General features: G+C 43.4%; 1 protein-coding gene across 3 annotated transcripts in view; it reads left to right on the forward strand.

The window, feature by feature from the left end:
- The first annotated feature begins 750 nt into the window (after window positions 1-750).
- Window positions 751-15,402, forward strand: part of ctif (CBP80/20-dependent translation initiation factor) — a 76,850-nt gene continuing 62,198 nt past the window's right edge. For all 3 annotated transcript variants that reach the window (XM_083794248.1, XM_083794249.1, XM_083794250.1), the window contains exon 1: window positions 751-896. The gene's annotated coding sequence lies outside the window, so the exon portion shown is untranslated. The remainder of the gene's footprint in view (window positions 897-15,402) is intronic.

The raw sequence follows: 15,402 nt of genomic DNA on the forward strand, positions 1-15,402 counted from the left end.
TGCATATGTAGGAGGAAGTTCCCCAAAGGGGTGGTAGGAGATATTAAAAAGGTGGGTCCAGACTCCAGAGTAGACTGAGTAAAGTAAAGACTCCTTCAAAACCGCTCTCAAAGGGCACCTACGGACGGCTGCAATTCGAAACTGGCCCCTGTAAAATCTGAATCCCCCCGACCCCCCCCCCCCCCCCCCCCCCTTTCTTAACAGTTCCATTCCAAGGAATTTAGCAGCATGACCGTGACCCCCTAAATTCCTAAAATAATCATATTTGAACTGGGGACACCCCACAACAATTGTAGCCTACTTGGAGTTGAGGCAATGAGGCATTCAATTTAGTTTGACTCTGTTCCACACAGATATTGTGAAAATAAAGCAGAAGCTTGTGGGGCTGGGCTCCCACAGACCGATCTATAAGCTTCTGCTTGTAGATCGGCTATTTTCACAAGTTTTCACCTTATTTAATAATCAATTGTAAATTACATTTGATTCTACTGTGTTTATTATGTGTAATATACAATTTAATGTCATCACACGATTCACACAACTAAACCAGAGTTTGGAATTCTGTGAAATTATTGAAATTAGTGAATCACGTGACGGATTTTTTTTCTTTGGACATCCGTTGCTCTCTCTCTCTCGCTGGAGAACGAACGCCAAGTCCCACAATGCCTCAGTCCGTCGTCCACACACGTGTCAGTGCGGACGTCACATTCCTGCATTCCGCCTGTTGTCTGAGTCTGGGACGACGTAACAAGCAGCTAATCTTCTCTCTCTCTCTTCACAACACATAGCAGCTCCCTTCTCTCATCATTTCTGGATAAAATAGAGCCCATGACACGGCGGATCTGATACCAGGAGCTGATCCCAGGCTCACCGGGAGTCCAGGTCTCACACAAAGGGTGAGGATGCATGAATTAAAGCTTTATGAAGCTGTTGTTGGTCAGCTGTGTGTGTCTGTGTGCCGCCGGGGAGCCGCAGGGTAACAGGATCCATACAATGAGCTGGATGTTGTGTGCAAGTTGTGTGGATGATGAGGTGCGTGATGACCCCGGCCAACCGGGCGCTGCGTGTGCGTGTCTGACTGTCTGAGATAAACCTGTTGTCATTTATATTTCGCCACCATCAGTGGACAATGACTCTGCTCGTTGTAGGCTTTTCTGTCTGCGGTGCAACTATTCGACTTTTTATTCCCCAAGCAAGCTAACGCTAGCTCCAGCTAAGTTTAGCAGTGCAGCTTGCGTCACCTTTGTTAACGGCGGGGAGAGTGAGAGAGACAGAGGGAGAGAGAGGAGATCCAGAGTAGGGCGTGGAGGAGAGGCACCAGCCCAGCGGACACACGGGTGTGTGTGTGTGTGTGTGTGTGTGTGTGTGTGTGTGTGTGTGTGTGTGGTACTGGACACGACACGAGCATAACAACAAACCCTGCTGCGATATGGACGTGTTTGATATTAGGCTGAATGTTTATGAGAATCTTAGCCCTCCAAGCAGAACCCAAATGCTACTGAAGTTTCTGACATTTGTTCGACCCAGTGCATTGGGTCCTGTTCCTCGTCGTCCATGCCACCTGATTAAAACATTTACTGGCTCTGTTTACATGTTAAAACGCCTCTCCGCGGTCTTTGACGATATTCTTCAGTATGAGGCTTTCTGAATATGTAAAGTATAAGTACACATACATACCTTTGCGAATATCTCCTGTGGCGCGGAAGCCGTTAAGTATTTTTAATATATGTTTGCCCGATTTGGAAGCTTGGATTCTTCTTGTTTATTGACACCTCATTGTACCGCCTATCTGGCTAGCTAGTGGCGCTATAGCTATGACACAGCAGATCAGAGGCAGGGACGTAGCCTCACAAGCCAACCGCACACCGGGAGGCGGTACAATAAACGGTAAACAAACAAGAAGAAATAAAGCGACCAAATCGGTCAAACAAAGATTAAAAATACTTAACGGCTTCCGCGCCACAGGAGATATTCGCACCGGGATGTATAGCTACTTAAAGTTACCGAATTCAGAATAACTCAAGGAAAATAATGGCGTCACATGCCGCGGGGCCTATTTTAGAGAGAATCTCCACATCCGCATTTAGGAATTTCCATACGAAAATACACTAGCGAGCAGGGACCCAACGTAAAACTAAACAAAATATCAAAAAAGTTTTACGTAGGGTCCCGAAAGGGGCTATGAGAATCTGTACAACATCCCAGGCATCTTGGGCGTGGTGGTACACAGTTCAGTGCTATAGAGGCGTGAAAAGTTCTATTATACTGTAACTTCTTGGTTGAAGAAGCAATATCGTGTGGTTTTCGTGGTCAGTTTGCACTTTGCAAACCGCTCTGGTTTATGATGTGTGGCTAGTAAAAACATTTAGATGACAGCAAGACAAGGCAGCTCATCATCTTTACTGCAAACCAGCAGCCTTATAGTTCTGCTCTGACCAGTCACCTATGGCTGCTTAATCACCGAATCTCTAGTCTACACATACACATGACAGAATGAAAACACTGACGATTCATTACATTTTAGACTGACTTATATTTTCTAGTAGGCTCCACCTATGGGCCGCATGAGGCTACTTGCTTAACTACAGTGCAGATAGGTGATACATTAAAGGGAAAAACCTGAATAACTGAGTGGGTAAATCTAACTATAAATGTGCCACGTCTCTGTCTGCGTGTGTGTGTACGGTTTTAATGCAAATACAGAGATCTCCATGTGGGACACAGACAGTTAAAATGGGTGCTATGACAACGGGTATTGATACTACAGAGATCTCCATACAGTATGGGCACAAATGGGATACAGACGGATAGTTAAAACGGGTGCTATGACAAGTTGACAACGGGTATTATTAGGTTCAGGTCTACAGGTATAGTGTAACCAATGCAGATATCCATGCCATCCAACCAAGCCATCCTCTCATAGTGCAGCTTCTTTGGGACTTGTGTGTCAGGTGGGGTGTATTTGCAGGAAATCACCAGAACAAGCTTTTTTTTAAGGCTAAGTGTTGCCAAACCTGTAGGCTCTTTGCACAATTCCATTCAGAGGCACAAAGGTGGTGTTGTATGGTCTGACTGTTCCCTATAAAGACAGTAACAGTCCAAAGTTACCCATGACATGCTCAGGATTCTTGGTGTTCAAATATAGATGAGATCAGAGTGACGGCAGTGAAGTCGAGGAATGTCTGCTTGCCACTACAAGTCACCAATGAATTTATTTTCTTCTCACGATTGAGACCGCTCCTGGCTTGGTTGAGGCCAGGTTTCTCAGGTTCAGATATAGAAAACACGACATGGCTAATTATTAGGTTAGAATGTAGAAGAAAATATGTGTGTCTGCATGCAAGCTTGTCTGAGTTTTTTGCTGAGCCTGCATATCTTGAATATAAAATCATATAGGCCGTCCGATGCTTAATTGTGTGACAGTGTAGTTCAACAAAAACAGATCTACAAGCTCACCATGTGTCGCATCGAGCTTGTACTGTAGGTCTGCTGTTTTCAGTGTGAACTATTACAATATTTTAATTGAAGAAAACCCTCTAACATAAATTATTCTTTGAATTTAGCTTCCCAATGAACCAGTCCGAACCAAGACTCCACTTAGGAGGCCTATTGAGGATTATTTTCTTTGATTAGCTTGGTCATTCATTCATTCACCTTCTTTGGGACTAATGTAACTTGCTGATTGTTACATTATATTTTACCTCAGAGATTTTACCGCCAATATTTGTGTCACCTATATTTTTGTTAATTGATGCACAATTAGTATTGAGTCGGACCCTACTACTGACTGTAGTACGGTATGTTGCATGACTGGCAGTTACATTCTTGGGGTATTGGCCTATTACGGGACAATGGCACTGTCAACTGTTATCAAATACTCTAGTACTTTTTTAGACTGTTATCTCACGAGAGTTCTCAACATTCAACATAATCTTTAGCTTCCACCTTTGCCCTGGTAAGTCTTCTGAGAGATGACCGAGATTGAGGAGATCAATAATATAAATGACAAACACTGCAGGTCATTGGACCAGGCCTAGTCGCCTCCTTCCTCACTGTAAAACCACTGTGTCATTATGACCTCCATTAAGACCTGAGGCCGATTCTAATGTCTTGTAAATCAGTTTTCTGAACTTATGTTGCTATATCAGTGGTTCTCGAACCTTGACTCAGGACGATAGGACCCCCAACATTATGTATTCATATATTTCATTTAATTACAATTTAGGCATCATTTAGCAGACACTCCAGTCTCCAGAGCAACTTAAAAATAAGCATGCAGGTAAACACAACCTCAAATGCAGAGAGACATAGTGCCTCACTATCCTAGGATGACAGGTGAACCAATAACCTAATAGCATTAGTCAGTTGCATCATGGTGAATCATTGGTGTTGTTTCGGCTTAGTTAAACAATATAGTATCAAATATAATCTGTAGGCCTACATTAATTGAATGTATAGGATAGCAGGTAAACAGTTAACCTAGGCTAGCATACTCTAAATAGCATGCTATCTAAATTACATTTTGAACATTGTCAGTCAAGAAAAAACAAGCCTACAGTAAGTAACCAAAACAAAATGATATGTACAGTAGTGGCCAGCTTCACATGACATCATTTACAGTATGGGGTGTTTTGTAAACACTGATAAACATAACACAGCATGACACAGGCTGTATAGCAGAATGTAAGTCTGTATTACAGTGGGACATGCTATTCATTATGATTAGATTGTCAAGTGTATGCGTGAGCTCGGAGACAGAGAATGAAATAGTTAACACACGATCACACGTCATATTGTGTGAACGTAAGATAGCTTATAGTACCTTGGCCATGTGTGGGGTGGCATTGTCATTTTTGTTGACTTAAGTATTGCAAAGTGCTTAAAGGCATTTTATGTATTAAACTTGTCCAGTGTGTGTGTGTGTGTGTGTGTATGTGTGCATGTGTTCTTTTTTTCTTACCCATATTTCGCACTATATCAGCGGTTATCAGCCACTGAAGTAGTGTGGTTGTGTTCATCTGCAGAAACACTGCCCTCACTGCATTTTGGTGTTTTCACTGTTTTTCACCATTTGTTTTTTGGTTGCCCCAAAACGTTGCTGTCTATCAAACAACAGCCCCACTCTACTCCTGATAACTGCTGGTATAGAGGAAAAATATTGGTAAAAAAAAATGTATTGTTTTAATTTGCAAACACAGGGGAAAGTTGAATACTATTATGCTTTTAAATGTATTCATTTACTGGCTTTAGGTCAACAGTTAGGGCTATAGCTCTCCATTCTAGCAGGCTAGGATGCAGGCTTCAGCTGTGCTGTGACCAAATCCTTTGTTGTCACTCAGCAGGCCTCTCTTTAGTTGACCCTCAGAATGACCACCGCACCTATATGGTCCATACATGTTCCAAAGCCTGTGAGCTGTGTCGCCTGGGCCTTTGTCAACCTGCTGTCTGTGTGTGTGTGTGTGTGTGTGTGTGTGTGTGTGTGTGTGTGTGTGTGTGTGTGTGTGTGTGTGTGTGTGTGTGTGTGTGTGTGTGTGTGTGTGTGTGTGTGTGTGTGTGTGTGTGTGTGTGTGTGTGTGTGTGTGTGTGTGTGTGTGTGTGTGTGTGTGTGTGTGTGTGTGTGTGGACAGAATGGAGTTGTTTGGACTACAGACATGTTCTATGCTGTTCTCCATCACGTCACTAGTAGGACAGGGGGTGGGGGGCACAATGGGACTATTATTTACATGGTCACACACACACACACACACACGCGCGCACGCACACACAACCTTGTGCTCTCTCCCACATCCACCACAAGCCCTCACTACTAAAGCTTGATTTATACTTGGTTGCATGCCGTGTCTCGCACTGGAAACGGCTGATCTACAAGCTCCTACCGCGGTAGATCGGCACTTTTCAGTGCAAGACAACTCCGTGTACCAAGTACAAATCGAGCATAATTGTACTCATAATTGTGAGTCTATTTTTTTTTAAGATATTTTTTTTTGCGGCTTACGCCTTTTATTGATTTTTGAAGGGACAGACAGTAGGCTGACAGGAAACGGGAGAGAGATGGGGGGATGACATGCAGTAAAGGCCGTGTCGGGTCCGGGAGTCGAACCCGCGGCACACTGCGACTGGATTACCAGTCCGGTGCCCAGACCGTTACGCTACGGCCTGGGCCAATTGTGAGTCTATTGATACATTCTCATAGATTGAGCTCCCAGTTGTTTGCTGACACTGGGGGCGTGTCGTAGAAGGTTTGTCGGACTAGTTTAGCAGTTCCTTTAGTTTTAGTTTGATATTGAAGTTAACCTACACTAGACATAACATAAAATTAGTCTTTTCCCCGGCTTCCAAAATAAATGACCAGCATACAGTAGCATCATGTTACAGTCAATGAAAACTTATTGGAAGTTTTTTTTAATTATTAAGTAGTGCTCTGCATAATCACAGAGCGAAACGGGGCAAAGGAAAACTGACGTACTAGTAACGGGATTAGGAAAAGTAGTTAACGGATTACTCTAATATCAAATATAACTTGTTAGTTTATTCCGTTACAGAAAAAGTATTCTCGTTACATAACGCTGTTTTTTTAAACACTGTTTCACCCAACACTGGAACCTTCCAACCTGTTCCTTTCCCCGTCCTCCATCAGGCGCCCCGGCTGGACATGGGGCGGCAGTATTGAGACTAGGATTACTGCATGTTTTTTGTGAGGGTACCTACCCTAGGGCATGGAGGTTCGAAACCACCGGTCGGTCCGCGGGACATGTCCCACTGGTACGAGAGAAGGGAATCCCAAGTTTTCCAGACCGTCACCAGGATTTTCCAAACAGCGGTGAAAAGTTGACTGTCCGGTTACGGAATGAAAATACCAAGGATTCGTCACCACTGACTGGTTTATAAACTGATTCGAGTCCTTGTTACTTCCGTGTTGCGTAGCATAACGGTGACATCACTTTCGAATCCTTGGTATCTTTAACGTTACCGTGTGTTCAGACAGAGCAGCAGCGGAACAATATCAACCTGCAGCCTATTTTTTTTTTTTTTTCTTTTTATTTTTTTTTGCGGCTTACGCCTTTTATTGATTTTTGAAGGGACAGACAGTAGGCTGACAGGAAACGGGAGAGAGATGGGGGGATGACATGCAGTAAAGGCCGTGTCGGGTCCGGGAGTCGAACCCGCGGCACACTGCGACTGGATCACCAGTCCGGTGCCCAGACCGTTACGCTACGGCCTGGGCCACCTGCAGCCTATTTTGTCACACTCACGCTAATGAAACAAAACACTACACTTATTATTTCATGTCAAAACATATTGAAGTATCAGAAGATGATGTAACCCAGGTAAAATAATGCATCACTCTGCATGTTTTTTTTTTTTTTTTTAAGATATTTTTTTGCGGCTTACGCCTTTTATTGATTTTTGAAGGGACAGACAGTAGGCTGACAGGAAACGGGAGAGAGATGGGGGGATGACATGCAGTAAAGGCCGTGTCGGGTCCGGGAGTCGAACCCGCGGCACACTGCGACTGGATTACCAGTCCGGTGCCCAGACCGTTACGCTACGGCCTGGGCCCACTCTGCATGATTAACTAAAGGTGCTGATGCGCAGCACCCAAACCTCAAAGTGGGGTCCCCGGACCCCACTTTGAGAAGCACTGCAGTAGATGACCTGCTCCTATAAATCCTGACTTTCTATCTGCTGCTGCTGAGATTGCTGCTTTTCTACTGTAGAGCTAGATCCAATTTCCTCTGCCCAGCTGTGTCATATGACCCTTCACAACATCGTGTGTCTTATTTCCCGTCTGCTTGCTTCCCTGTGTGCTTTCATCCCTCAGTGTTTCCTCTCCACACACCCCCCCCCCCAACCTGGCATCACTTCTACAGGGACAGAGTTTACTGTATGTCTGGGGAGCATACCTGGCATTCCTCTCTCTCCACAGGTCATTAACACCAAGTGACATCCGCTCATAAATGAGCAGTCGTCATCTGGGATTTTATAAAAAAACACACCTGTGTGAACCGAGTGGTGCAACTCCCCTCTCTCCCCCCTCCTCTCTCTCTCTCTCTCTCTCTCTCTGCTCCGCCAGATTAGCTTTATTATGGATATCAATCCGCGTCGCTGAGAACTATTTTTTCATTATTATTCATTATCCTTCTTTAGCGTACCTAGACCGGATCGCGCATGCGAGCTGCCGTCCACCTCCCATTATACAGGCAGACTAAAAGCTTCAATAACTCCTAATCTACGGAGCTCTCCATGGTTTGGTCAATTAGCACGATGTTCGGAGGTCTTTGCTGATTATCCGGTGGTCACTCTAGATGGAAACATTGGTGCTTTCTAGAGCAAGGATAGCTATATTTTAGCTCGCTAGCATTGACGCTATTTATTTAGCACAAGATGTGAGGCACGCATTGTGCAGGCACGCGCATTGTACACACACGCGCAGATATTGCTGGCCATTGCTGGTTTGACGCATGCGAACACCACTCGTGCTCATGACTGATACATGATACATGATACATACGGACATTCCTGGTTGTTGGAGTGGTTGCACCACTCAAAAATACTATCATCATTAGTGCTAGACCAGGGGTTATCAACGTGTTTGGCTGGGGACCCCGGAAATGCTTTGGCCATGTCTCGCGACCCCTGCCCCCCTCCCCAATACAAATTGACCTCTATAGTAACCTTAATAATAGAGAAAATGCATCATAAATACATACTGAAACCAGATATAATCATTAAGGAAAGTTTATGTATGCACAATGTGTACTATGTACCCCTGAGGGGTCGCGACCCACAGGTTGAGAACACCCTGTGCTAGACTCCAGAAGTACTCAGCCAGGTAATTATATGTTAGAAAAGGTTTTTTCCGACCACAATGCAATTTATAAGATTTAACGTTGGAGGCTAAAGTATAGGCCTACTAGTAGAGGAAATCAACGAGGCTTTTGCCAAATCGAATAAGGCTCATTTTCTGAAAACATTGACATGACATAATTGTGTCATGTGATTAACGGCAGTGATGTTTTTCCTTATCGTGAACGTCAAATTCTGCAAATACATTGTCAATCAATATTATAGTTTTGTTTTGTACGTTCCTCTGAACAAAATGCAACAGTGCTTGTGAGACAGACATACTGTACAGTGTACACAACACTAAAAGTGAGAGTGTCTTCTATTGGTATGTTCTCTGACTCCGACCTAGATTCACGTCACACTCTCCTCTTGTTTACTGACACTGCTGTGTTATGGGTGGGTTGCAAAAGGTTGGTGGGACTAGTTTATCAGTTTCTTTACCTACTGGTATATGTCATGTCAACACCATTTACACTGAGATCAGCTAATTCAGCATCTTGTTTGAAATCTCTCCTCACACTCGCCTAAGTACGTTTTTTTAATAATGTAACCGACACTGATTATTATATTGATTAACCACTTTTTTAAATAATTTGTCGTACAACAGCAAAAAATGTAAATGTTGACAAAATACAAGCTACTTTAAATGCAATAACCAAATACACATTTAAACTCCTGAGTCCTGACTGGCCGGATCATTTATGTACACAAATTAATTTGGACATGCTGTAGGCCTACATACCCTAGTTCCAAATGAGAGACTTTGACTAATTGCAGAAAACACATTAGATTTTGGCCCCAAAGTGGAAAAGTAAATTAACAAAATTGGCAATTGCTGCAAATATCCAGTCAAATTGTGACTGTTGCTGCTTGTGTTATTTGTAGTAATGGTGTTGTGTTGTCACAGGTCAATAGATTCTCAGCTGCACCAACGTGTCTGTGCATCATCATGTAGTGTAACCTACCATACTAGTAGTGAAACAGTGAGTGTAGCAAGCCCAGGGCATAATGATAACAATAATAATAACCAGTAAGATGCCCCGAGGGCGAGAAGCCTGGGTGACTGCAGACGGCAGCCTGCTGGGCTAGCGCTGGAGCTTTGGCATGGGGGTCAGATCAACATATGGAAGGAATTATGTACTGGCCATATATAGTGTGTCTCGAGTGCACAGGGTTTGATGAGGTCAGATCAATATACTGAATGTCGGAACAGGAAGAACACAACAAATCAACACATAGTACAGAAAACATTACACCAAGACAATACAAAAACATGATGAGGTCCCCACTGTATACAGAACCATGCTATCGGCGGGGCAGTTTGTTTAATGCCGTGATGGCAGAGGGACTCCTACTAAAACGGACCTTTTTCCATGTCAAGGTTCTGTATCTTTGTCCTGATGGCATGATGTTGAAAAAGCGATACCAGGGATGATCAGTGTCATTTGATATTGAAAGTGCCAGCCGTGTGATGGACTTACTATTCATATCAGAATGTGTGGGAAATCATGGTGTAGCAGAACAGCTGGGAGAAGGGAGCTATGTAAAGAGTGAAAGGACATACAGTACAGGGCACTTTATTGGACTTCCAGCTGGAAGATCGGTCAGGTTTCCAGGCAGTGCGTCTAGGCGCCGGGAGGCAAAGCAGGATGTTTGATGTAATGCATTGAAGTCAATGAAAGCCGGTTGGGTTGGACAAGCTTATAAATAAGCACTATCTTTGAATGCATTGCGACCTTCGTTAAATCGGTTCAGGGAAATAAAAGGGAAGGTGACGGATCTCACACATTTCTCTGTTCACTGACTGGACTGGACTGTCAGCACCAGACTGTTGTGACAGCCTGTCAACCAATTATCATGATGACAAACTTAATCTGACACTTACATACAGAATGTGCTATTTAGATACCTCAATAAAATGATATAACGTGCGCATCAAAAAAGCAAAAGATCAGAAAACAGTGTTTGATACAGTATGTCTACTTTTATTTTCATGAACCGATCACTGACTTCATTCAATGCATCGCACCAAACTACATTCAATTTGGGGGTCCTTGAAATGAAAATGTTTGAGAACCACTGCTCTGTGGTGCATGCCATGGTGTACTGTAGTAGAACATGTGCTTCTGTCTCCCCTTTTCCGCACCCTCCCTGAGTCGGGACTTACAAGGAAACAGGAAGAGGGAGGAGTGCAGGGATGTGGAGGGAGGGAGGGAGGGAGGGACTGGAAGCTGAAAAAAGGAGGGCTTGACTTGCTACACACACACACACACTATGTTCTGGTCGGCCACATGGCTACTACAGTCATGCTACACAAGCATCTCTCAGTGTCACTGCACTGAGAGACATGCAACTGCTGTATACTCCCACAGCTGCTCTATACATCTCCTTACAACTGGGTTTACTGGATTTTGCCGTTTGTGCTAAATAACACCATAAAACCACTATTACCCGTTTCATGTCACACACCCACTAGAGGGCGTTCGCGCACCACAAGGGGTGCACGCACCACAGTTTGGGAATCCCTGGCCTACAGTAATGGAGGGTATGCGCGTGACACCATCATCAAGTTATGCGGGAACGCCTACTGAGTGCCAAAAAACTACTTTCTGGTCTTGACGGCCCATACATCCAAACAGAAATGTCCAATATGATTGCACTCACCTTGCCACTCGATTTGCCATTCACTTTATGCATGTGCAATGTGCATACCCTCTATAGTATGACCATTTGTAATGAGGTAAAAAGGGTGGTTTGGGCAAATGCAGCAGACATACTAAACTGCATAGCTCAAGCAGTTATCGTCTTTTTCTTCCCCCCCCCCCCCCCTGTCACCACCCCTTTTGTCCGCATTTTCTAGAAATGACAAAAACGATAGCGTTTTCACGAAAACTAATTTCCCCCACTTTCTTTTTACACCAATAAACCTGTGATATATGATGTGACAATAGAGCTGTTGAGCTCTACAACTCGTCTGGAGATGAGTTGTAGAGGAAGTTATGAATGTAGCCTTCTGTTGTGGTTGTTTATACAGTAGCTACAAGGATGGATACTTTATAGACGTGCTTTTACTACCTGATTACTATCTTGCGTTTCTATCCTTATCTTTGTAGGCTTTGATTGTTTCTGGCATATTACCTCATATTGTTTTTCACACAATCTTTCTTTAGTTTCTATCCTTGGTGCTCTGTGAAGCACTTTTTATTATTTGTGAAGCTAAGCTAAAAAAAATAGTAGGGCATTTTAGTCCCATATCCAACATAACGGGTCATGCCTGTACCTGCAACTGAGGCTGTGTGTATTGGCACTTGTTAATCATGTCATTTAGGTTGACCTTATATGACCAAACCTTGGGATTTACTGGTTTGTCCAGCTCAGTGAGTTGAAACGTTACATGCACGCACACGACACGCGCACACACACAGGTTCTATTTGTGAAATGGTCAATAGTTATTGGCAGCAGTTTCCCTCCGGGACAAATAGTCTACTAATGGCATCGGACATTATTTCAATGTCTACTAAAGGTCACTTATAGGACATCGCAATCACTCACATGGTGCTGCATTATTGTTTAATTTGGCTAATCTTGCATTTGTTGGATTACTGAAAACCTGTCTATTGTTTTTTGAGAATATTGATTTGGTAATAATAATGTTGTGGGCTTGGTATTGCCTACAAACTCACGATCGATACGTATCACGATACAGAGGCCACGATACAATATGTATCGCAATACGTGTGGTTTTAGAATAATGACCGTGTGTCCTACAAAATTTAGTTTTGAGTTCTAGCCCGCCGATGTTTTGACAAATATGTATATGTTTTTGGCTTTTCTGCCTTTATTGATACTGTATCAAGTGAAGAGAGACAGGAGAGAGGGAGAGGGAGAAGGGGAGAGACATGCAGCAAAGGTTGTTATGAGCGGGACTCAAACATGCAACGCGCTGTCAGGCCAAAGCCTATACAGTATGTAGCATGCGCCTGGACCACTTGGCCATACCCTTGTATGTATATGTTACTTTTGAAAAGATAAATGCACAAGATTTTATCATATATATCAGAACGAAAATACATTGCATGGATGCACCTGGGACGTATCCTCAGTGATGTATCCCAAGGTCATCGGGGTTTCGGGTCTCGCGAACATCATACCCCTCACTCGGGTGACCCAGCCGGCGTGATCAAGTCCCGACTTACGTCCCAGTAGCTACCCTCGATCAGACCCACTGTACCTCCCAGTCCCTCTGCCGGGACTGGGAGGCACAATTCTGGCATGTGGAGGGCCTAGGCTCTGTGGGAAGGAATACGATACGATTATTGCTGTATCGATAAATTGAACCCAACCCTAGAGAGTTGCTACTTATTCAGTGCTCAGCAAGGCTTATGTAAGGAGGGAAGGGAAATTATCGACACCATGATTCGCCATCATTGATGCACTTGTATTTCGATGTGCACGACTGCACGTTTATAGACTATGCTTTTGCTGAGGTATTTAAAGAGCACAGTGTCTTTTTGACGTTTACCTGTCGTCTCACAGCTAAATGGTCCTGGGTTCGATTCCCATTTGGGACGATGTGGGCCCTGGGGGCGTGTTCTCTCCTCCACATCGGTGCCCATTCCCAGGGTGGGGTCGGTGAAAGGGCCTTTCTCTGTGGAGTTTGCATGTTCTCCCACGTGTCCCCTTGGGTAGGTCCCCTCACAAAAACATGCAGTAATCCTGGTCTCTATACTGCCTGGCCAGCCGGGGTGCCTGATGGAGGTGAAAGAAACTAGTTGGAATGTTCCTTCCACATGCTACATCCAACCGGGGAAACTCCCCCCTGTCAGATGAAAGGAAGTGGCAAGGAAGTGGAAATTAATAATACATTTCTGTATGGTTAATATGTGCAATGCAAAGGCAGTGATATGGGCCTATTAGCAAAAATGCTGTTTTACTGCATCACCAGTCACCACTGACTAACTGTGATATTGTGACATTAGCCAGAGTGCTGGAGATAATCACAACCACGCTGACATCAATTACAACGACACTACATGCACTGTGCTACTGGCTTCTTGAAGATCCTGTGCTGTTATACTGCATCGGCATTTGACTGTCACTAATGGCTGTAAAATCTCTTCTACCCTATGGACATGGTTGAAAGTATTTGATTTAAGTTATTTTCTTTTTCGTCTTTTCTTTCTTTTAAAAAACATTTTATTGTATCTGCTATGGCAGAGATAAGTGAGAGGGACTGTAGCTGTTTTGAGCCTTGCTGGAAAATAAGTTTGTTTTGGTTTTTGTCTAACCTGAAACCTGGCCTGAGTTTCAGCTGGACAGCAGGCAGACTTCCTGATATTAGGGCTGCAACTCTCAATAATGTTCTTAGCAATTATTCTATTCTAAACATACATTTTGTTGAATCAATTAAATTGATTAGTTCGAACATGAACAACAGTATCTCTGTGAGTGAGTCAAACTATTCATGTGAGATCAGATTAAAACCAAATGGCCAGCTATAGAGTGGTGTGTGTGTGTGTGTGTGTGTGTGTGTGTGTGTGTGTGTGTGTGTGTGTGTGTGTGTGTGTGTGTGTGTGTGTGTGTGTGTGTGTGTGTGTGTGTGTGTGTGTGTGTGTGTGTGTGTGTGTGTGTGTGTGTGTGTGTGTGTGTGTGTGTGTGCGCCCTGAATGTGCACAAAGACTGACTGAATTATCACATTTGCAATTTGATAATGTGTGGTAATGATAAGTAATGTGTGGTCCAAACGGCATCAATCATTTTGTCTGCAGGCTTTTAAAGGTCACTTCTAATCACTAACTATAACAAACGAAAAATCACACCCATGTGAAGTGAGGGTCGGATCGTATCATCGTACATCATCAGAAATACATCATCTCATTCCGGCCAATCAGAATTTGTGACCTCGCCTTCGTCTTCAATGTTTGTGTTACACAATGTTTGTTTTTACACGAACACTTTGTCAATTCATTGTCAATGGAATTTAATGTTTGTGTAGGACAAAGTTTGTGCACATACACCAAAAGCTGGACATACAATGGTACATTTTACTCGATGTCTAGAGAGGTCTCGGACATGTAGAAAGACTCTTAGAGGGACTTAATTGTGAACAGTTAAAAAAAAAGAAAGATATATGCATGTTCACAGATGTAGAGCAACACAGATACAGTATAGTCAGTCACATGAATTACGATTGCAAGGCTAATGGTAAAAAAAACATGTGTGTATGTAAGCGTGTGATTACTGTTTTTTAGTCCATAATAGGCCAGTCAATCTAAGCTACAAAGGGGTGTGACCCAAAATAAATTGCAATAGTAATCATTCAAGGTTTTTATGATCCTTAGGGTCATCCAAATAACATATAACAAAATTGTGAATTATATACATTTTGGATCATGATAAATAAGGGGTTGAAAGTTGGGTACCAACCCATTTCCCGCCAGGATTAATTCATCTATCGCGTATCGTCAAGATTCTATCGCGCGCAACCCTTTTTTTGAAGAGCCAAATATCCGTAGCCGGATGTTACAATGACAAAATGCTGTGTGTGGTGTCTT

This window comes from Protomyctophum parallelum, assembly GCF_964188405.1.
Source record: "Protomyctophum parallelum genome assembly, chromosome: 21".
Classification (NCBI taxonomy): Eukaryota; Metazoa; Chordata; class Actinopteri; order Myctophiformes; family Myctophidae; genus Protomyctophum; species Protomyctophum parallelum.